Source organism: Protopterus annectens, chromosome 2.part1 (assembly GCF_019279795.1).
Source record: "Protopterus annectens isolate FY-2018-M chromosome 2.part1, PAN1.0, whole genome shotgun sequence".
NCBI lineage: Eukaryota > Metazoa > Chordata > Ceratodontiformes > Protopteridae > Protopterus > Protopterus annectens.
Genome location: NC_056729.1, coordinates 866,342,494 through 866,368,308, shown reverse-complemented (window position 1 = coordinate 866,368,308; position 25,815 = coordinate 866,342,494).

The following is a 25,815-nucleotide window of genomic DNA, read 5'->3' as shown; positions in this document are numbered from 1 at the left end:
TGGCTAGGCTTACAAATGCCCTAGGGTGGATAGCCTAGTATAAACCTATGAACTTATGAAGATGCAAATTGTACAGGACACTAAGGATAATCACAAGGCTTACTCAACTGATGGTAGGAACCATGTTGGGAATTCACAGATATGCTCCGAATCACACAGATATTGCAAACAACATACCAAACACACACACATATTGCCAACATACAACCTGACAGGTGCAGTGCAACCCCCCCCCCCCAGAATGCAAAATATCTATCCCAGCAGACTGCTGGCCCCCTGACATTGCAGATGCTGAGGTAACAGCCATCATCTACAAAGCAAAACACACAGCAGCAAAGGTATGAGATGGTGTCCTGGGCAGAGGCCAACATGGACTCCAAGAAGAATGGAATGCCAAATCACACTACTGCTCAATGTCAGCCTTACCACAGAATATATACCCAAAGAGCAGTGTACAAAAACAGTGGTCCTTCACAACAAAGGTGTTGCCTGAATGGATACTGCAAACTACCACCCCAGGATCCTGACAAGCTTGGTCTGCACAGCTATGGAAAGGATCAGCATGTACTGCAGACATAAAGCTATCGGGGACCTGCTGACATCGGACCCTACCCAGTGTGGCTGTCGTAAGTGCAGATCCTGCCCCTAAACATGTTTGACCCATTTGAAACAGTCATTAAGGTCATTGATGAGGGCAATGTGGTCCACAGAGCGTAGCTGGACCATGCAAATGCTTCCAGACAATACCCTACGTGTTCAGTATGGATATGTTCACCAGCTTAAATATAAACCCCTATGTCAGTAGAGGGGTTGCAAACCAGACCAAGGACAGAACTGACATGGTCAGACATGCTGCATCCATGTCTGACTACAAAGCAGATATAAGTGGCATCCCACAAGGCTTGGTCCTGGGACCTCCCCCGTTCCGTATATATGTCCCATAGGTACAGGCCAACATGGAAGGACTGTGACTGAACATGTATGCAGAGGAGTACAAACTGCCCACCATATCTGACCCCCAGCTGACACAAGCAACCCACAAAAGGGCCACATAGAAACAGACAACTGGTGCCATAGCCATGTCAGCAAGCTAATTGCAGAAATGTGTATAGACAACCACTGTGGATATACAGTAAGTGCCCACCAATTACCACACAGGTGTTAACCAATTACATACCTAACATGTAATGAGAGACCTGGGGACACAAGGTGATAGATATCCTGCATTGGACAAACATGTGGCTGTAGTGTTCACAGAAATATACCATAAACCCACCCAATCATGAAGGTTGTCAGATCTAGATAAGGGGAGGTCACTGTGGCTCTGCAGTCATCCTTCATCAGCGTCACAATTGACTACAATAGCCCCTGTTGGATGTACCTCAGCAGACACCTCCATCAACTGTAAAGTCCACAACAGTACCTCACCAGGAGTAGCAAAGAGCATGAACAGATGCCATGTGTTGCCTGATTAAACAAACTGCAGCATCACACACTGCCATACTGCCCACCCAGAGGCAAGCTGTGCCTGATGTATGAAGCCATGTCCAAGCTGGAATCAATGAACATGCTGCACCTTGTACAATCTGAAAGGCAGTGAGCTATGCACATGACAGACCTGAACCCCAGCACTGACATACATAGGACAAGCTGTACTGAATGATCCATAACACAGAAGTCACCCCCACTCTTGAGTAAACTCCCAGTACAGGTTAGCCAGAGAGTCACCTTTCGACACCCCTCAAGAGGAATCCTGATGAGTGGATGGGAGATGGTAGGTTTACCTTGGGTATCATTGTTATGTCACAGGTAGACGGAGGCACAGTATACTAACCATGACATATGTCATGGCAAACTCCAGTTACAATGTGTGTCGAAGGACAAGCACACTCTCTGACTAGCATCAGAAATGGCCTAGGGAACATCGCTAGTGTTTGCCAATGTCCACCTATGTTGTGGAATACACTACCAATGTTGGACAAGCCTGGTGTAGGTAGTCCATATCTGAACAGAATGCAACATGGTCATATATGCACAACTGGCCCCTACACAGTCTGTTGTGCTCACTATGAAGATGTCAAGCAGTGATAGGACTAAAGCCCAGGATACTGTCCACCACAGTGAAAGTACTGAACCAGTACACTATACGGTACTAAAGTGTTAGGTCATTATGAAAGGATGTTGACAACTGTATGCAAAGTATTCCATGCAATCCCTGCAGGCACAGTATAATCCCTGTTGTGGTCAGACACGAAGCAGTTGGCCAGTAAGTACACAACATGACACCCAACACACAACCATAAATGTGAGATATTGTTGAAGTTCACACTCACCCAAATATGTGGTGGACTGCAGAGTTCAACATATGGAAAGCTCACACTGGGCATGCTCGCACACTTTGATAAATGAGGCATATGTCAGACAACATGCCATGGAAAGTCTGAACTGGGCATGCTCACACACTTAGGCCATATGTCCGTTTAGCAGTTGGCCACACATATCTGGTATTTGTACGTGTCATTCCAGGAACCAACTACAACACAGCAATCTGCCCAGTGCACACAGTAAATGACTACAGAGACATAAGTGATATAATGGATCACCCTCATATTCAAACATCTTCCACAGATACACAAGTTGTTCATAGGAACAGGGAATGCTATGGCAATAAAGACCTGCAAACAGTCTAACAGCAACAAATATTGTGCATCTGACAATTAAACATATGGGTGTAGAGGTCAATACTAGCCTGTTTGCCCTAGGGAATGACAGCTTAGCCAGAGTGTGTTTGGCATCTGCATCCCCAGTACAGTAGGCTACTGTGCCACTGTAAAGTAGGTCACATAAGGCAATGTTTGAGGCTAGTGTGCTGTGCCTCTGTCAAGCAGGGGCACAGTGGAGATCCCAGGGTTTGAATGTGCTAAGCCACATCCATGTTGTTGGTGTGTGCTGAAAGAGGGTTGCTGAGAATATCTAACAGTAAGTGGGCATCAATAACAGACTGAGGGGAGCCCTATCTGCATTGTCTGGACAATTTCACTGTCAACACTGTGTTGTGATGATTATGTGGGATTGAAGTGTCATGCCGGTACTGTTCACAGATGTCCTCCCTCTGTGGGCTACAGCTCTGCAATGTATTAGCTCACTCTGTCTGTTGGATGGCTCATATATGGCTGGTGTACACCTGACAGGTGTCCTGTTGTGGAGCAGTCATGGGTATATGTTGGATAGCATGATCAATGCAAACCTTACACATGCACATAGAATGCAATTGTCAAGGATAATGCAGAGTGGCCAGTATAGTCCCCCAGCATAGGTCCTTTGAAGTCGTCCACCCCAGTCTTCACAAGTGTAGAGTCTGCTTGTGCTAAATACAGTTTGTTTGCAGTGACAACCTTGTCTGGGGGTGGGGATGGGATATGGATGTCCAGGGAAAGGTGGGTATGGTCAGATATCAACAATGGTGGTCTACCTCTGGTGTGGAACAGTGAGTACCCATGTTGCAGATAGACAGGTGCAATATGTATTCCCCCATGTGGCTGTGGTGAGTGGTTCTGCCATTGCACATGGACCCACACTTTGTAGTGGCTGTAGGGTAAAGTTGTAGAGGCCTGAGTAGTTCCCACACACAATATGCCTGTACCTGATGTTAACAACTGGAATGGTGTATGTGAACACCTGCATATCCCGGCACTGTTCCCAGGGAAGAAAAGTGTGCATCCTGGATGTGGGATTGGTGTTCTGGACTGGTTGTGTTGTGTGTTACAGGTCCTGTGGTCATGAAGCATGATATAGAACATAACCTGCCAGTGCGATGTGCATATCTGACCCTGAAGTAGGTGGCTGCAAATGCATATATATGCTATCCCCCGCCTGACAGATAGTACTACATGTACATACCTCTGTAGAAATAAAGATGTCAGCACCCTATAAATACTGCAGGTGCAGAACAGATGCCCAGTAATTCGGATAGCGTGCTCTGCTAATGCATCTCCCTCAAGTGCCATAATATAGTTAGGTAGGAGTTTGAACCATGCAAATGCTCAGTGTGTGTGTGTGTGTGTGTGTGTGTGTGTGTGTGTGTGTGAGCGAGGTTGATGTGTGTGCAAGTCTGTGTGAGGGAAATGTCCCTTTTGGCAACTGGGAAAACACTCTACAGGATGCACATTCCCCTATCTAAGCACTGATGATGTCAGCACCCTATAAGTACAGCAGGAGAAGGGAAACCTCCCAGTCATGCGAATAGCATGCTCTGCTAATGTGTCTGTCACGAGTGTCATAGTTAGGTAGGGGTTTGAATTCTGCAACTGCCCAGTGTGTGTGGATGGGGGTTAGTATGTGTGCAAGTCTGTGTGAGGGAGATGTCCCTTTTGGCAACTGGGAAAACACTCTACAGGAAGCACATTCCCCTATCTAAGCACTGATAATGTCAGCACCCTATAAGTACAGCTGGAGAAGAGAAACCTCCAATAATCCAAATAGCGCACTCCGCTAATGCATCTCTCTGAAGTGTCATAACATAGTTAGATAGGGGTTTGAAACCTGTAAATGGTAAGTGTGTGTTTGGAGGAGGGGAGTTTTGTGTGTGCATTTCTGTATGACAGACATGTGCTTTTTGGCAATCAGGAGAACACACTACATGATGCACATTACCCTTTCCAAACACTGATGATGTCAGCACCCTATAAGTACAGCTGGAGAAGGAACACCTCCCAGTAATCCGAATTGCGCACTCTGCTAATGCGTCTCTCTCAAGTGTCATAACATAGTTAGGTAGGGATTTGAAACCTGCAAGTGTGTGTGTTTGGATGAGGGGAGTTTGTGTGTGTCCAATTCTGTATGAAAGACATGTGCTTTTTGGCAATCAGAAGATCACACTACATGATGCACATTACCCTTTCCAAACACTGTTGATGTCAGCACCCTATAAGTACAGCCGGAGAAGAAGAACTTCCTAGTAATCCGAATAGTGCGCTTCGCTAATGTGTCTCTCTCACGTGTCGTGACATAGTTAGGTAGGGGTATGAATCCTGCAAGTGTGTGTGTGTGGGAGGGGGTAGTAGGGTGTGTGTACTTGCAAGTGTGAGAGAACAGATCCTTTTGGCAAATACTACAATACACCAGATGCTGCATATTCCCCCAGTAAACACAGGGGATGTCACCACACTATCAGTACAGCCAAACAGGGCTACTTGCCCAGTAATGCCAATAGTGCGCTCTGCTACTGGGTCTATTACCACTGTCAGAGCACAGATAGGTATGTTTTGGAAACCCACAAGTGCCACGTGTCACACAATATGACCATGTGTGGGTTGTTGTTCATGACAATGCATCCCATTGCCTAAACCAGCAATGGCAATGCACACATGATGTATATGTGTGACACATACACATATCTACCTGTGACCTTCAGTAGTTACCATGTCTGACACATGCCTCATGCGGATAAATGGTATTCGCAATGCATAACAATATGACTGTGTCTTACTGTGCAGGGGCCGCACGCGGTATGTGTCTATACAGTGTGGGTTGTAGATGGAATAATACCTACAGCAGGGGATACACATCTGGTCTGGGCCATATAGTCTACATGTAGTCGATGAACAGGTGCTGCATGTTCCCACCTGTTGTGGGAGTGGTAACATGTTGTTCCACTGCAATTCAGTGACTACATGCTGGGAACCTTTCAGCTAGTGTGTTGTAGCTACAGTAATGCTCATGTACAATGTTTGGCTGGATGCAGTCTAGCCATATAAAGACATTTCTTGGAACTGTCATATTGCCAGTGTTGTTAGGGACGATAGGTGGGTTTCCTGTGTATGGGAGGGTTGTGTGTGCCAGGTTATGAACCACAAGGCAGTCCAACACACTGTTAGCTGCTCATGGATAGGCCCTGATGCTTTGTGCTGTGCCAACAACCTGGAGGTGGGTGTATCTGTGGTGCCTTGAGATACCACCCCCCTGTCCATGTGTGTTACATGTGTAGGGGACGACAGGCATGGTATGAGGTATAACCTGGCAGTGATGGGTTGCACCTGTGAGCCGTGAATCAGGAATCTGGTACTGCACAGATATTGCAGTTCACCGTGCTGAAGACAGTGTCCAGTGCATGCATCTTGTGGTGTACACTGCTGGTGTTGTGTAGCATCACTGTTAGTGTCCTATCCTGTGTGATACCCGCAGAGGGGGCTATGTAATCCATGTCCTGCAGCAAAAGGCACTATGTGTGTATCAAGGGGCTTCACCAATATACAATGGCCCATGGGTGTCACGTGCAAGCTGCCCCTCGCAAATCATTGTGGCTTCCCTAGCATGTAAGCACACGTTGACAGCCATTGGATACCCTATGAATGACATTGGAGATTGAGCAGAATGTAGACATAGAACACCCTTCCTACATATTGTGGTAGCATACCTGGTGAGGGTATGATGGCAACCAAGATCAGGCTCATACTGGCCTGTGCCACATGCTGAGAGACCCCTTCTATGTTCCCTATCATGTAGTCCAGGGAGGTATGTGTCAGGTCATCCATAGTGGCATGGTCAATGACTAAGTCAAATGTGTCCATGCCTCTGACTGACCTGTATGCATGTGTTTTGTGGTGGACCATAGTGCCCCACAGGCATATCACTGTGACCTTCACCATGTACAGCCTGTTGAGCACGACCCCACTGCAGTGGCCAAGAGAGGTACCTGACACATCTGTAGCAGGTGTGTTGTGTAGCCCTACAGGCTGTGAGTGTGTGGCACATGGAATGTGTGTGCCATGTGTGGCATGTGCTCTGTTCCGACGTAACGTATGCCTGTGTGCCAGCTGCGGAGGTGTGTGATGCTCAGGCAGGATGCTATTCTGAATCTCCAAGTATGCCCCAGTGTGTTCGGATTAGTGCTGGTCTATGTCAGACTGGTATTGTAGTCACTGTAGTATGTCATGCCACCTGGCAGGGTATGGCAGTACTGGGTTCAGAGTGCTCAGTCCCTAGATTGGCTATGTGGTGGCATCCCACACATGTGTTGTACATTCCTGGCCAGGGGAGAGGGTTGACTGCATACATGTGGCAGCTGTGACATTGCCACATGACTCACATAAACCACAACTGGACCATAGAGGTGATTCTCAGGTTACCTTTGCACATGCTACTATAGTAGTGTGATTGCCATGGTGATTACCAACACATTGGGCCAATGGGGAACAACATACTGAAGGTGAGTATGTGTGTGTGTACTGCTACTGATTTCATAGCACTGGCATATATGACTGCACACGTGGGTAAATGCCAGGTACGTCATGTGCAATGTGTCACAGGCAACGTACATGCGAACAGGACAGACAGTGACGTTCTGTCATGTGGAAAATTGACATACGTATAGTACGCTATGCAGATGTCACTAGGAGTCCACAGAAGCTCTGTAACTCTGCATTGCAGGTGGAAGCAGTGGTCCAGGGAACCCCAAGCAAACATGCATGCAAACAAAGCTACAGTAAGCAGGGCTGGGAGTAGTTCATTGTACAACAAAGAAGGGGTAACACTTACAGTAGGTAACAGTGCAAATATGTAGCCACTATCAACATGTACCCAGGAATGCACAGCTCAGATGTCCATGGTAGAGCTGATATTATGTCATAGTTAATTGTGATTTGTATTACATTGGTACTGCACACATATCAACATGCGCAAACATCCACATTGCATAGTCATTGTGGGCAACATGCCACCATTACTGTACATGTCCATCATTGCGTATCACTACTTGCATTAGCTTCTCCCCTGTGCTACCTATGTATGTGGCTATCTGTTGGCATCCTTACCACCGGTATGCAATAATGTGCAGCTGTTACACTATGGTACTTACTATGGGTGTAGATAACAATTCAGGACAGTCATACAGTTACTGCATCAGCCATGCTGGGATATACACACAGTCATATCAGCACACTGTACTGTTACCAACATGATACTAGTAATACACTTCTATGTAGTCACCCTGTGCATCAGCAACGTGTTTACCTGTTCCTGCACTGATGCTGGAGATTGCAGGAGGTGGCACAGTTTCATCATATGCACAGAGTGTGAATTAGGTATGCCTGAGTCTACCACTGATACCACCAATTGACATGTGTGTGTATGTGTGTTGGTGAGGGACAGCAGTACAGGGTGGGGCACAGTTGGTGCAGTGTGTGCATGTATGTGGTAGCCCTAGGTGTTAACATTTCGCATGTGTGTATGCATGCACACAGTTCCACCTCATGGCTGCCATATACTGGAGTTTGTGGACAGCCACAGACTGCACCTGGCAGGTCATACAGATCAGTGTCTGTGGGCATGGACACGGTACCTGTTCCTGGCAGGGGTGCTACGGACCGTATCCAGTATGAAGCCAGACTGGGTACTGTCATCAGAAGCGGGAGTGTGTTGACTGGACACAGGTCCCGGTTGGGACTGTCCAGAGCCACGTGCACGTGGTCTCCTGGGGTGTTCCGATGACAGCACAGACCCAGCATTGCTGGGGCTGCTGCTGGCACTATGGGGGCATCCGCGGGCCTGTTGTTGTCCACGCCGACTGCCAGCTGCTGCTGTTGCTGGCATACGGCCATGTCGACGCCGCAACCATCCACCATTGCCCTGGCTCATAGACATGTGGTTGTGGAACTGCTGTAATATGTCCCCACAATGTCTGTCTATGACATCGGTGAAATTACGGATAGCATACGCGATGTCATGCATACTGTCAGCCATGGCTGTGTGACATAATCTCAGCTCCCTCAGACGCTGTCTGGTGTACCTTTCCATACGCAACTGTGCCTGCATGACAGCCCGAAACATAGCTGAGGTTGACAGACCTCTTTGGGCACGTCTGCCAGAGGAAGTACGCCCATGGATGCTCCCACGAGAACCCATGAGCAACTGTCTGTGTGGTACCATCGCAGGACCCTGCCCATGGCTGCTGTGTGGGGAAGCATGTGCCACAGATACCACATTACCCTGGTCAATGCCCACTGTATCCTGTCCATCACCTAGGGACAATGGTGACATAGGATGTACTGGCAGGATGACTGTGTACAATGATGGGGTTGACAGCTGTGTACTGTCAATTGGCTGACCAATGACGGACCCTGACACACCTTCCTGTGCAATTACACAGATATCATCATTATCAGTACCTGTGGCACCAGATTCAGGTTCCCTGCTGCAGGACACCAGAACAGCACCAGAACCTGTGGGAGGAAGACAGGAAACACAGTTTACAATGTCTACACAATGTTACCAGTGATGCACTAATGCACACAAGCACACATGCACACGTGGACACATGCACACATGCACACATGCACACGTGGACACAGGCACACATGCACACATGCACACATGCACACATACACACATGCACATATGCACACGTGGACATTTGCACACATGCACACATGCACACGTGGACATTTGCACACATGCACACATGCACACATGCACACATACACACATGCACACATGCACACGTGGACATTTGCACACATGCACACATGTACACACGCACACATGCAGATGTGGACACAGGCACACATGCACACATGCACACGTGGACACATGCACACGTGGACACATGGACACATGCACACATGCACACATGCACACGTGGACACAGGCACACATGCACACATGCACACATGCACACGTGGACACAGGCACACATGCACACATGCACACGTGGACACAGGCACACATGCACACATGCACACATGCACACATGCACATGTGGACACAGGCACACATGCACACATGCACACCCCGCAGTATACACACAGAGCACTACTGAGTTACACTAGTATTACTAGCACTATCAGGACTATTATAGGTATTGTTAAAACACACTCACCAGCATGGATGGGCTGCCTTGCTGTAACACTGGAGGGACCTGCAGAAATGAGGAGATTAATGTCAGTGGGCACAACTGTGCCATTGATACTGCGTATGATACAGTGCAGTAGTACACCAGTTGCCTTTCACATGTCAGCTGCTGATATTGGCAATATCACACCTGCACAATTACATACTATGTTGACAGCTACATACCACGGACACACCTTACACATGCATAAGCTAACAGTGTACAGAACAGTCAAGTGTACATATGGCATATTACCTGCACGCTCCATGTCGTGTTGCTGTGTGGATCCAGCATCCATCATGATGCAGGTGTGTTGCTGTTGATGTTCCAGGGCTGGAGCCACAACACTTAGGAGTAGCCCCTCCAGTCTGGTGAGGGGGGATGTGTGGCCACCCCACCTCCTGTGGCGACCTGTTGCCTGTGGATATCCGACGCACGCTGATGGACATTTCTGATTAAATCACTGCAGTGATGTCGTACCTGCTCATATGTCCTATTATGCATGCCAATGTCATTTACCCTACGGACAAGGTCTTGTCACAGTGCAGCCCTCTCCTGCTGATTCTGGCTGGTGCGGGAAAACAGTATGTCATAATCCCGCACCAGGCTCTGGTGTATCTCTTCATCTTCTGCAGCAGAGTAGCAGTAGGCAGGATTTCGCTGACGCGCCATGTCCCTGGAATAGAACACAAACAGGATATCAGCAGACTATGTCAGCAATATATGGCACACATACTATACATGATACTCAACTTTAGTGATATACTACTACTCCCATATGTAGCACGTGTGTGTCTCTTGGTGGATACACAAGTACATGGCCAGATATCAGTGCTCAGCCAACACCTATGCAACAATACCTGCCACATTCCATACAGCATAGCAGCATGCCCCATCGGTCAGCACACTGAGACAGGTCCAATGCACAACCTCACTCTGGGGGTTCATACCAAGGTACTGTAAGTGGAACGCCATCCACTAGTGTGATCTGGACACAAATTACTCCACCTGGATATACATATCCCACCACCACCAGCACAGTAGACTACTTTGATATATATGTGATTAGACAGATATTCACTTGTTAGGACTGACATGGTATCCATGCAGCCCACTGGGCCAATGGAAGCCACAACCCACACTGTGGAACCCTTTGCGAATGCTTCCCACGGACATCCCAAAGAATGCATGGAACATGCACACACATTTCTAACCCAGACCCTATGCACAAAGGTTAGGCATCCTGTCTGGTGGACCCCAGCCAAAGGCAGATTGTATAACGATAGAAGGAGGCTACTGCAGGGCAGAGCAGATTCACATAAAGGGAAGGCATCTGTGGTCAGCACTGGTAATAAGCTACGGTCTCTCATAACAACATCCACGGCCTACTCTGGGAGGGAAATGGCCACGAACACTATAGATAACCACAAGGCTTTCTTCAGTTATGTTAGACATATGGACCAAATGCCTCAGATATGCTCTGAGTTACTACACACCTACTTAACATTAACTGAACACACAGATATTGGCAACATTCTGGCAGACAGGTTCAGTGCACGTATCCCCCCTCCTTCTCCCCCACACTTAGAAATATTTATCACAGCTGAATGTAACCTCCCTATGATCTCAGATGTCCAGGTGAGGGTCGCCCTCAGCAAAGCAGAACACACAGCATCAATGTGACCTGATGGTATCTCTGGATGTGTGCTACCTGAACTCCAAGAGGACATACAACCGCATATAAGACTGATATTTAACCTTGGCTGTACTACGGGATATGTACCTGAACACTGGCATACAGCAACAGTAGTCCCACTCCACTAAGGAGGCAACTCTACTGACCGTGGGAACTACCGCCCCATAAGCTTAACTAGCCTGGTCTGCAAAGCTATGGAATGATTCATTATGGGATGCTTATACAGCAATATTGGGTACCTGCATACACTTGATTCCACCCAGTTTGCCTTTGTGATGGGCTGATCCTGCCTTTTGAACCTGGTTGACCTTTCAAAACAGTCACTACAGCCATTGATGAGGGCAACGCAGTCCATACAGCCTACCTGGACTTGCCTAAGGCCTTCAACACAGTACTCCACTCAGGCATCATAGACAAGCTCATTAGCTTACATGTTACTACATATGTCACATGATGGGTTGCACACTGGTTGACATACAGAATCCATAATATCGATATTGCGGGAGCCATGTCAGCCTCAATGCCAGTCACATGTGGTATCCCACAGGGCTCTGTCCTAGGACCCCTCTTATTTGACATTTGCTTCTCAGATGTGAAAGCAAACATGTGCTGGTTGTGGATGACAAAGTTCCCAGATGACTGCAAACTAAGCACCATAGTCGTTACACCAGCTGACACACACATCCTACAGACAGGCCTCACTGAAACGGACAACTGGTGCCGGGATCATGGCCTAACACTGAATGACATGTAATGTATAGTCATCCCCTTTGGGTGGAACTACATGCACACAACATATCACATGGACATACCTATAGATACAGACCTATGACACATATGGAGGGTTCACAGTATGTAGACTATTAACTTGTTACTTTACATTACCTGTGTTTGTCGCAGCTGGTTGCGTTACTACAGCTTCCTGCTGCTGCTAGCCCAGCTTGGTACTGACACTGCTGACAGCTTCAACTTAGTTTGTGTAACGTGTGTTGTTTGTGTTCTTATTTTCTTTTTTTTTTTTTTTTCTTTCTCTCTCTCTCTCTGTCTGCCTCCAGATGGTGCAATGAAAGTATTGCATGTGTGGAGTGTGAGTACAGGATGCTTTTGTAGGTATCTGCATAAGTCCATATGATGGCCTCTGCACCAATTGTAAGCCAGCATTTGCTAATTGCATGCAGCCAGTTGTGTACTGATTGCAGTTCTCACTGTGATTTCAGGACAGTGCTATAAAAGGGTATGTGAGATAGACGTTGCCCTTTCAGACTGTAAGGGCGGGAACCATGCTGGTATGCTGTAGACACTGTTCTGTGAGTGTAAAGGTTAGTATCTCTCTCATGATTCAGGCTGTGTTGTAGATTCACATTTCTCCATTCCTCTCTCCTGTACTAAGTATGTATGCACACAGACACCTACAACTATATATATATATATATATATATATATATATATATATATATATATATATATATATATATATATATATATATATATATATATATATGTAAATATACATACATTTATATGTGTACATTAACTGACATTATTACCTACTAGCTACCAACTAGCATGGCTGTTTCTGTTCGCACACTACTATTATAGAAATCCACTAGATTTGACAGTAAGTATACATGACATGCTTTGTGTACTATGCATCCTATATTCCCTTTACAGTCATTCCTACTATTACATGATATATTTATTTTAGCACAATGTTCTTGTATAACAGTCATGGCTTAGTGGTAGGTCATGCAGACTACTGTTTCCAAGGTCCTGGGTTTGGGACTGACAGTGGGATTTTATTTTGCTTTTGAACTGACTACAGGACCTGTCAATCAGAGTGACTAAGGCACTTTTAAGCAGTTGTAACCGGGTTAGCGCTGGTTTGCGCGGAGCTCCCGCATGCGCACTGGCGTACAGCTCAGCGCACACCCACTTACAACCGCTTAACAGTGCTTACTCTGGCGCACACCCGCATTATTTTCTTTGAAAGAAATGAAAATGGGGAGACAGGAAAGTGGTGAAAAAGGGGTCACAAAGAGGGTAAGACAGTAGGGAAACAAGCTTGGGTTTTGCAGGAGGGATGTAGATAAGGCCCATAGCTGCCCATTTCTTCATCAGCAACAGCCGTGCATATGTTTGTAATTTGGTGTGACATTTGAAACCTTCCACCAATAGAGAGGTGTCAGGACAACAATAATACTTGTACAGCCAATTGTAATTGATAGTTTCCATGTCCAGCAGACATGTGTGCGGAATGGGCAGCTATGTATGGGGCGTAATTTTTTTGTGGGTACAGAGTGCCCTTTTTTTTTTTTCAGGTGAGAGTGGTATGTCAGGTAAAGGAAGTCGGTATAGCTGGGGAGGTAGGTTGGGTAGGTCAACAGACAAGACAAACAAGATGCATACAGGGGCGGTGTATGACACGTGTGGGTAGGTTACACAATTGACGGGGACGGATGTTTGGATATCCAGAGCCCATGAACCCACAGATGGCAACAGTCGAACTGATATCCCCACCCACGGGCAGTTGCCACTGTTCCTTCACAGCCCAGGACGGGGCTGTGCTGGGGGATGTGTAGGCCAGGCAACAGGCATGCCCGTACATTGTGTCACCTGTGCCTCCAGCTGGCGTAGGGGCCCAAGAACAGAGTCCCGGATCTCCCTACGCACCACAGTCCAGACGCTATGGAGTGTGAGTGGTGGTTCTCCTCCGGCCACACTTGCAGAGGGGGGACGGGCCCCATCCCCTGCAGCGCTTCCACCAGCAGGTGGCACACGGCCACCGGAGGAGGGTCCAGACTGAGGTGGGAGAGGTGGGTCAACTGGAACCCGCCTTCCCTGTCGTCCTATGTTTTGCATTATGTCATGACAGTTTGGGTTAGTAACATACAATACCATTCGCAATTAGTTGTAACAGCATGCATTAGTATTCCCATTAACCAAACACCCAGATATTCACACCATTGAATAGCGAGCATAACACATGCATAATTTGAACAGCAATACACAGTCCAACAACATGCAGGGTTGATTGATGGCAACAGGCCATTAGGTTTAGATGTATGAACAGGGCAGATGCATCAACGTACATGCAAATATTTATAACCCAACAGGACAAATGTCCAGGGGTGTTAATTGTGATTGCACATACCAATTTCACGTGGAATGGATTATATGTGGTTATAGGGTGAGGTGAAGAAAATATTATTAACACCTTCGAATACCAATATATATGCTGCACATTTCTAATAGCTGCAGAGATATACACACTACTGTTCTAACTACAGTTTCCTATATGATAACTACTTCAATTTGGTGATAGGACTGTTACTGCTACATCAATATACATTTTATTGTTATTCATACACGTTCATATCTGGCTTTGTTCAGCTACATCATCCTGCTACATTTGCTTTATATAGCTATAGACAACTGTGGATGTTTGGTATTTCAGACAGTCATACTATCTGCATATTGCAGACTGAGAGCAACATATCCAGATTTTGGGATACACATTCCAGCTGCAGCAACACTTTGAACACATTTCACTGTTTGGTTCTGCTTGTCACATTCATTTCATTCTATACTGACTGCAGTATACTTTATTCAGGGGTTATTACTACTTTATTGGTGGATTCATAACTCTTTCTCACGCTCTCTCACTTGTTTTCATTTTACTATTCAGGATGGTACTTACTTCTAGGCTTTATTGACATGTTTTACCTGTAGTTATTACAATCCTTTCCAGCAGTCTCACTTCTGTCATGTTTCAGTATTTCAACAGGGATACATTTCACACATGTGATTTGCTCATCTTCTGCAGCTGTACTTTTCAGCCTGCTGCAGGTTGTGTACTATTATATTACAGGTGGGGCATCTTTATTTCAGAAATTTTCATTTTTCTGTTTGGATTACAGACTGCAACACACTTTTGTAATCAAGCAATACTTGCAAACCCTCTTACACTGTTACTTGCACATTTTATTACTTAGTGACTACACTGCACTCTTTTGCTAACTGTCATACTTTTATATTTCTTTACAGTTACTGGGAGAGGATTACTGACCTGCCTGGTGGCGCAACCGCACCAGCCTATTGCCATAGGCTGTGCAGTTCGCAGAACGGACACCTGCAGCTGTAATATAAATGAAGTAATATTGGAATACACATCTCCATAATATCAGCTAGTTTAATTTCTTACATACATAATTAAATGTCACTTACTCAGTAGTGGGGCGTAGGGCATTTGCCGGGCCTCCTGGATCCAAAGATTCAATTGGTCCTGCTTACATCTCCTCAGGTCCACATGGTGGTGACGGACCTGCTCACCAGTCCTTGGAATCCCTGTGGCACTGGTGAGATCATGAGCCAACCGGTCCCACGCCTCAGTCCTATATGCTCCCCACAGGACCTGGCCCTGCATGAGTTGGGCCTCATGATTGTGGACTAGGAGCCAGACCATATATCTGGACTCCTCAACGCCCCTCCTCTGTGCTCAAAAGCAGCTACCCTCACCTACTCCTGACATTCTGGCTGCAAGTTAGTTCTACAATTGTTTATGTTGTGTATTCCCCCCTATGGGGCTTATATATGCCGTTTTTTCCGCACTTATCTGTGATTGGCCATTTTGGAATTGTATCAACTTCACAAAACCTGCTTTGTCATGCTCCACTTTCTATTCATTCCTATATATTTGCTATTACTGCATTTTTAAGTACAGCTGTCATGGCTTAGTGGTTCAGTACCTTGACTATGGTGCATGGTATCCTGGGTTCAAACCTGGCCACTGCTTTTTATATTTTATGACTGTCTAGACAGGCTAGGGGGGTGTCTGTGTAAAGACAGCTTTGTTAAAGCTTGCTCAAAGTTGCCCGTTGGTTAGCTTGTTGGCGCGGTGCGCAGCTCCGCTCAAATGGGTTACGCTGGTTTACGCTTCATTTGGCTGTCAGCATGCATATTATGCTCAGTTCAGCTAGGGGCACCCAGTTTCAGCATGTTAAACCACTGCTTACCTATGGGAACTCATTTTGCACCTGTTAAACCACTGCTCACCTATGGGCAGATGCACTCACCTTGTTAAAGTGTAGCTCAGCTATAGGCACATCTGGCATTTTTTCTTATTTTGTTATCTCATATTTCTTCAGAATAAATGGCCTATTTCATTACATTTTACATAAAATATAATTTTATATGTGTACATATATGTCAGGGACTTGTTTCGTGCTTATTTTACTAAAAATAAAAAATGATGTTGTGGGGGCTCGAACCATGACTGCCTGCATTTCAGCCAATGTCTCTACCACTACACTATTGCTTTTTGGCTTACTTTGTATAGTTAGTTCTTATATGCTTTTCCACTTACTGCTAACTGTGGCTGAGCTACGGGCACGCCTCAAGCAAACGAGCACTCACGGGCAAACATCTTTACAATTTAAAAAAATATATAACATGTTCATTTATATATTTTATGTTCATAGTCTGTGGGGGCATGTGTTGTGTTGTGTTTATTCACATTTCCATGGACTCTGTCGTGGGTGTTTACTTTGGACACTTTTACTCTTCTGGGGGCGTGTCCGCTTGTAGGGCTCGGCCTATGGACATGCCCCCTACTGTCTTCCACGGACCGTGTTAGCCTTAGGTGTGATTCAGCATGCCCTCATGCATATGCATGACATGCTGACGTCACACCGTTTAACTGCAGCCTCCGTGTAAGCCTTGTATCTCTTACACGGAGGCTTCGTGAATCCTGCCCAATGTGTAAAGAATTCAGAATTTATGTTTATTGTTTCATTAGTGCTTACAAATAACTGATATGGCATTACACTGCAGTACAATATTGCTCTGTCTGTTTCCATTACAAAGCATTGAAATACCTTACTAAAAGTTGTAGACATTCACAACTTGTCCACAAATATAAAGTGCCATCTTGTGGAATTAGGCAGGTATTTACAGCATTTCTAGACAGTACTTGTAACATCCTTCCATATGTATACATAACGTTTTGTGGATTAATCATACACATCGGGTGTATTGCCTTGAACTATTTTTATTGCTGTACAACATGGTGTTGGCTGTCTGAGCTAATTCACTGATTACTTTTGCAGATAACAGGTCTGTATACATTTATCAGAAAGTACCTTCATTGCTGCAGTGAGGCTGATGCAACAGTTTAGTTGTAGGGTGTAGGGTTTCAGAGTTTTGTGTTTGAACCCCACATTTACTACTTATACAATGGAATGTTACACATGCATGTCTGTGAAATTTTATATGTGCATCATTCTTTACATTGTGTTCATTGTGTTATGTTTTATTCCAGTGCCATCATATACCATTATTATTTATAAGTTTACATTGCCTGTTCTTGCGATTACACTCCACACAGTATGTTGCCATGAAGTGACATAACTGCATATTTTGTGTATGCATGTTTGGCTTTGCCTTAAAATTGTGCACAATGTTGATGTACTGCAAATGGTGTTCACAGTATTGGCATATACACTTTTGTGCGTTTTAGATGACTGCATCCCATTCCAGGAAGGAGGGAGTACAGGTGGGTAAGTAAGCTTACCATGATAGTAGATGTATGAATAGATTACAGTTGCAGTAGCTTAAGCTATATGTGTCATATTCTGCCAGAGATCGGATAACTGGTCAGCTTTCAAAGTTTTAACGCACCTTCCATGAGCCCTAAATGCTGTATAACTCAAGGAGAGCAGTACAGAAATTGTAGTTAAGGCAATAAAATCTTATTTTTTCTTGCCTTAGAACAAGGGAGGCTACAGACCTACCAGACAGATATGTGTCACGAGAAGAAAGGAATGACAAAAAAACCCACAATGGCAGAAAAAAAAAAACAACAAAGAGTAGGGAAGGAAGGATGGGTTTTATACTGCAGTAATGATCTACTCAGTGGCCTAAGCTATAGGAGATGAAAACCAGAGTTTAGAAAGCTAGGGAGAACAAAGGCGATTTAGAGTCAAGGAACCCTTCGAGAATAGTCCCATCACCTGCTCTGGCCCTAAGAAAGAACCTGATTTGTAGTGCTTGGTAAATGTGTGCACAGAAGACCAAGTTGCTGCATATACAATGGCTCACCCCATTTCCAAAATGCCACAGAAGTAGTGGGAGACCTGGTAGAGTGGGCCCTGACCTTGCATGGAAGAGACATGTTAGGGTAAGAAAACAAAAAGAAACAGCTTGAGACAACCATTTAGATACTGTCAGTTTTGTACTCATTGTCCCTTTTTCTTGCATTCTTTGGAAATAAATATTTGATTAGAATTCTCAAAGCTATTTGTTGTGTCACTATAATATCTGAGTTGCCTGTGGACATCCAGAGCATGAAGAATTAACTCTCTTACTTTTGGATCTGGAATGAAAGCAGGAAGATGAATTGCCTGGCTCAATGTAAACTCTGATGCTACTTTTGGTATTAAGGAAGGATTGGTTCTCAAAGTTACCCTATCTTTGTGAAAGATGAGACAGCGTTGAATCATTGTAAGAGCTTGTAACTCAGAATTTGTTTTTGCAGAAGTCAGAAGGGGGATCCATGGGCAGACAGGCAGAGAAGGCCACAATGTGAATCTTGACAGAAGAGTAAGACAGGCCAAAGGATAATATCTCCCACAAAAACTACAGAACCAAAGGAATCTGTACCTTAAAAGAGTCCTGGTTCTTGGTCTGGAACCAACTAGAAAATCTTTTCCACTTGGCTGTATATGACTTTCTATCAGCACGTTACTTTACCTCCTTTATTACATGCTGCAAATCTTCAGAAAAATGAGCTCAAAAGACATTAAAATTCTATCATCCAGACAGTACATTGAAGAAGTCTGGCATGTATCAAACAACCCCTGTCTTGTGTAAGCCCATCCTGTGAGGAAGCTTGTAGTAATTGCCCTTGCCATTTTCAAAAGAAAGGAGAGCCACTATTGCCTGGGCCAAATGGTGTTACCACAATTATCTTGGAAGAGCCCTTCTGAATCTTTAGAAGAATCCTAGTTATCAGAGGAATAGGTAGAAAACCATAAGGCAACATCTCTGTCTATGGGAATAAAAAAGACATCTGTTTTCCAGGCCTTTGTGCAAGGAGTCCTGGAGCAGAATTTTTCTACCTGTCTTTTGAGAATGGAGGCAAACAGAACTACTTGAGGAGTTCCCCACTTTGGATCAATTCCTGGAAGACCCTTGATTGCAACTTCCATTTGTGGGGAGGGGGGTTCTTTCTTGGTCCTGCTCAGCTTGTCAGCTGCAATATTCTCCTCTGATGAAATGTAAGTAGCATGTAGGGATGGATTGTGCTGAGTTACTAGTAACCAGGCTATCAAAGCTAGTCTGCCAAAGGGCTAGGACCAGGTTCACCTGGTTTGTTTATGCACCATATCACTCTGGTGTTGTCTGTGTCTGCAGTCCAAAGATGGTTTAGAGATCTGAGATAATTTATTATACCCATAATTTATTTGAAAGTGATGCGCTTTAGTTTGTCCTGCTGTTTCCACAGACCCTGGACCTAAAGTATTTGGATACAGGTTCTTGAGCAAAGTCTGAGGTAACTGTGGTAACAGACTGAGTAAGGACTAAAGGACAAAAAGGGAGAGGCCTGGGTTGACAGACAACCACTTAACCCACCAGTGGATCACCCTTTTGACAAACCCTAGCACTGTGATCTGAAATTATAGGGGAGGTTGGTGATGGGCCCCAATTGAGATGAAGAACCATGAGATGTTTCTCATGTGTAGTCTGGCCAAAGGATTTTCGAGAACTGCAGAGACTATGAAACCTAGAACCTTGAGATATTCCCTGGTAAATACTGCAAAATGTTGTAAAATTCAATGTTGTTCTGAGGAAGGAAAGCCATCATGAGTGAAATCCCAGAAACACTATCCTGTGAAATGGAATGAGAAAATATTTCTCTGTGTTTACCTGAAATCCCAGATTGAGAAAAAAAATGTACCTAAACCAGAGAATACTGACAGCTTGAAAATTTGTCTGCAAAACAGGGCAGGTATCTACATATGGATAAACATGAATGCCTTGCAACCTGAAATGGGCTATTGAAGGAGCCAGGTACTTTGAACATTTTCTTAGAGCTGTCGATAACCCAAAGGTTAAAGCAGATAACTGAAAATGTTAACAAGATAAAGAAAAATGTAAACAGCATCTGAAATCTTTGAGAACTGGAATGTGATGATAAGTATGTTTTAAATCTGGAGTTACTCAAAATGTGAAAGGTGGAATGAGGAGCAATACTGATTAGAGAAAGCATTTTGAGTTTTGGAATTTTGATATGAAGGTTTAGAAATGAAAGTTCTAAAACAAGTCTCCATGTTCCTTCCTTCTTTGGCATCAGAAAAATTCTTGAATAAAATACTTTCCCTATTTGACTGGGGGGAACAGATTCTATAAACTCCAGAGACAACATTTGATCCAGTATAGGAAGAAGCAGGGGAGGGGGGTTGGCTGTATGGATGTTGAAGAATCTCTGAAAAGGAGGAAAGGAAGCTCACTGACCCAGACTTCGGAAGAGTTTTACTGGGTTGCCACAATGTGGGAGGGGAAAAACAAAATGGGGCTTATAATCAAGCTGCATTATTAGACTGTTCTTGGTTTTGGGGAAGACTCTTCCTTCTTTTTTTTTAGCCTCCCTGCCATTGTCTTCTAAAGGTTTGTTTCCATGTTCTTTGCTGGATTGCTTATTCTGTTTCCTATAAATGGAACCTTAACTGGAAGGAAAGCGTGGAGGTTTGAAAAATCTGAGTAACCCCTGAATTAACTTTCCCCTTCTATCAAATCTTCTGTAGACCTCAGCAGAGGAAGGGCCAAATAAAACCTTTTTATCCAAGAGAGTATTCAGGAGCTCAGCTTTCACGTCCTCTGAGAACCTCTGGGAATGCAACCAGGCAAAGCTTTTCATCACCACTGACCCAGTTCCAGCTGCTCCTGTAACAACATCAGCAGTGTCATGGGGACATTTTAGGAAATGCTTAGTTACCTGAAACATAGCAGAAAGTAAAACATTTAGACTTGTCCTAATTTTGGAAGGGCAAGTTAACAATTAATCTTTGCATATTGTCAAAGGATGTCAACAGAAACCTAAGACAAGTGAGCCTAAAAATTCACTTTTCTGAAGGCCAATAGATTTATAGGTAAGTACTTGGCTAGCTGCCTTGTGGGTTATTTTAAGCCTAACTAATTTACCTTTCAAAGGTGAGAATCAAAATCTGTACCTTGTGTCTGGGAGGTAAACACCTTAACCATTATACTAACTCCAACCCAGTGTGGAAGAATTATAGACTTTCTTTCCAAACATATCAAAATCTCTCCCATCCTTGTCAAATAAAATAGGGTTAGCTGCCAAAAGGTGTTTAGACAAAGATAGTTTGGAAAGAAAAATCACTGCAGGTTCTGTCCTAGGATTCAAAATAAATAAATGTATGAGACTGGGGAATCCTATAACATTTTTCAGATTTTCTGGGGACTGGAAGCTGACTGTCAGCAAACTGCTGGCTCAAGGAAGGCATCCTCTATGGCTGGCAAAACAGGTGGAATAGCTGCAGTTTAAGGAAACTCTACCTGTAGTAAATGATAATATCTTTGCAGGGGCTTTGTAACTTCTTTTGGTCCCACTAAAATAATTCCTCCATTCTGGTAATAGTGTCAAAAAAAGACAACTCTTCATGTTGGGAATCTAAAGGAAAAAACTTCCTCATAATCAGATTTCACAATTAGTGGAGAAGTAACTTGAGAAACATAGTCTAAATCTAATTCCTGTATCTCAGATTGAGAATCAGAATGTGAGAAAGAAGAGGACTTTTTTTTCTTTGTGAAGGGAAGACCCAGACTCTAATGACTGAAAGGCTTTAAATAAGCTTTTGGCTAAATGCAGCCAGTCCAGTTTGTCTGCATTAGCTGAAAGTGACACAGGACAGGAAAATGCCTATGTTTGTGTTTCCTTTTCTTGGGGGTCCCAACTGAAAAGTAGTAGTCCAAAGTATGCTATTTTTTTCCGGGAATCAAGCTCCTCTGAACAGCCCCATGAAGGAAGAACCACCACTCCCTTCTCTGGCTCCAGCAAGAGTGGTTCTCCTTTGTCCATTGAAGACAGCTGAGCAGTCAAAAAATGTGCCTACCTCTCAGTCTTTAGTGTTTTCCTGAAGAGCAACACCAGAGGGATTAAGAGAAACTGAGAAGCTGAGAACTGTGATATAGCCACAGTGGAATTACTCATTGATGGCCAAGGCAAAGAGGAAGCCAGAATCAAGACAAAAGTATACTCCTCTTTTCTAGCGGACTGGAGAGGGAATATCCAAGGAGCCAAGACCCAGGCCTATCACGCCACTGAAAAAAGTGATTGGCAAGTAATTACTGGATCCTAAGAATCCCAGTCTTTCCTTAGATTAAAAGTAAGCTAAAGGTATGTATGACAGGGACTTGTCAACCATCCTAACAGTTGTCCTAAATCCCAGACAATAATTCCTGGTAGAAAAATATCCTTTTCTCACAGAATAAAATATATTTTCTACAGAAAATGGAAGGCAATCCCCAAGTGGTACCTATCTACCAACTACATGATAGACTGGTGATCTTCCAAAGCCAGTGTAGAAAGTGCTTTTTGATGACAAGATTGTTCTGAGATTTTAATGACCTAGCCATTGTCTTTACCCCGCTCTCCTCAAGCTCTACCTAGAAGGTTCCCTAAAGCTTTGAAAGGTGGTCAGTCATCTGATCCTTTCCAGGATACATCCCTTACAGCTTACGCTACAGCAACAGTCATCTAATGATGGACAACTTCTCTGCACGTGCAAACAACATTTATTTATTTAATATTTCTTTACCAGGAAAGTCTGACTGGGACACAGCCCATTTTCAGTGGAGGCCCAGGGAGAAATGCTCTACAAGTATGTCTTTGGAATATGGTAGGAAACCCACACAAATACAGGGAGGGCATATAGACTCTGCACAGAAGGCATCCCAGTCAAGAATCGAACCTGAGAACCTCATGTTGTGAGGTGACAGCACTAAACATTGCACCTCTGCACCACTCAAGCATCATATTGGATGTCTTATGGCAGCTTGTCGGCAAGCTGCTGTGAAGGACAGGTGATATGAGGGAGAGAAACCAAGCCTGGGATGATATTACCAACAGGGTCAGTGGTGTTGTCAGGTGTAGGAGAACATTCAGGCAATGTTGTCGTTGATGTGGCAATGTGATTCTTTGTGCAGCTACACATGACCTGCTACAGATGCCAGTGTGGTGCCATGGGAGAGCCTAAAATTCTGGCATTGAGAGAAACACAGTTGTTTCTAGTATCACACTACCACCAGCTCTATCAAAGCTGGTCTATACCAGGTGGTAGTACTGAGGTTGACTTAAATAGGCAAAGAGGTATAGCATTCATTACACTACATTACATTTTACAAGTTAGAGTATATGTATCATATATTAGCCAGAGCCTCAAACTCCAAGACACATCATGTATTAACAGACAACATGCCAGGTAAGTTTTCTCATGTATATCATATCAGTATACATAGATTTCCTGTGCTGCCTTAATGGTCAAGTGTCCTATATAACAGGGCCTTCAGATGCTGTTAGTCTACAGACACAACAGCCAGGTACATGTAAGGATTACGTTGCTGTAGAACAGAGATGTATATCTAGCATTTATTAAGATATTTCACATTTTAAACATTAGGTCATATGTATTACAGATTAGCAAAAGTTGTACATCACATTTTCCCAGCCAATAATGCATAGTGCCTGTGCTGCAATTTAAATATAGAGTTTTTGTGATTTTCATGCTCAGAACCAAACTGACACATCACAAAGCACTCCACTTGTCAATGCACAGATCCCTAGTAAGTCTCACCCTATACAGGATAGCACCACCACATCTGTGGTACAACATCATGTGGCTAAGGTCTTCTCACATGGCAGGGGCAGCCAAGACAACAGCATAAACCATTAGTGTGGTTGACCTCATCTACATTAGTTTTGCCATGGCAGATATCATAGTGTGTATGTGCTGTTGTGTTGTCTTGCACCTGTGGCAGTGATGACCACCATGCTGACCACAACACATTGTACATATTAATGGTCTTTGACAAGTCTGTTGTTGCAGGAATACTGCTTTTGAAGTATTTTACTTGAATCATGTTACTGTAAAGCCATTGCCACAGCATAGAGGGATAAAGCCCCAACTATGACCTCAGTAACCTGGGTGTGATTAGAAGCTTGGATGTCTAAAGTGTTGGCGGGGAGGGTTGAGTTTGTTCCTTCCAGGGTGGACAGCATTTGTGTAGGCATTTCCTATGGGGAGGCATGGTTTGCAGAGGGGAGTAGCCTTTGGATGTAGCAGGTGAATGTAGGGAAGGGGGAAGAAATCAAGAGTTATGGCATAAATGAAAAAATCTGCCAGAGGAAGCAGTCAATGGCATGACCACCTCAGGATGTTCTTAAGTTCCACACTAGCCCAGCCTTAGAATGGAGAGAATATATCTGGTGATGGACAGGAGCAGTGGGGAAAGTAGAAAGAATGAAGCAGATGGGAAACAAAACAAAAGCATATTACTGTATTTTAAATGACAGATATAATTGTTCATAGGTTTGACATCTCATGTTAACATATCGTAGCAATGTAAGCCATATAATATATTGTGGTATACATGATTTTATAAACAGCATGTTTAACACTCGGTTACAATTCATTTTTTTCTATACATTACAATCAATCAAATTGTTATTGTTCTTATGCAAGTCATTACTAATGAATGTTTTCTTTTGCTTGACACAACAAGATACACAGGTATACATGGGATGGTATACCTGTGTTTGCCATGGCATGCTTTTCTGTAGGTGCTGCCAATGAGTAAACTCCACATCAACATAACACATATTCCACAGTATAACAGCACATGCTTTCACAACTAAGTCTCATGTACATTTGACACAATATGCATACATGATCCATATGTGCTTCTGTAAATCCCTCCAACATGTTTAGTATCATATTAACGCTAGCTTTTTTTTTTTGTCAAGGATGACTTTGCATTCTTTTTCAACACTGCAATTAGATGTACAAGAGTATCATCAGATGTGACTCAGGTGTCTCAGTGACAGTCAGCTATACACTGATTTTAGAGGCCTTGGAATTCCTTGCTGGGATACCATGTGCATCCTCTGTCACTGCTATAACTTGCATGGCACATGTCTTGCATGATGACTGCATCATAT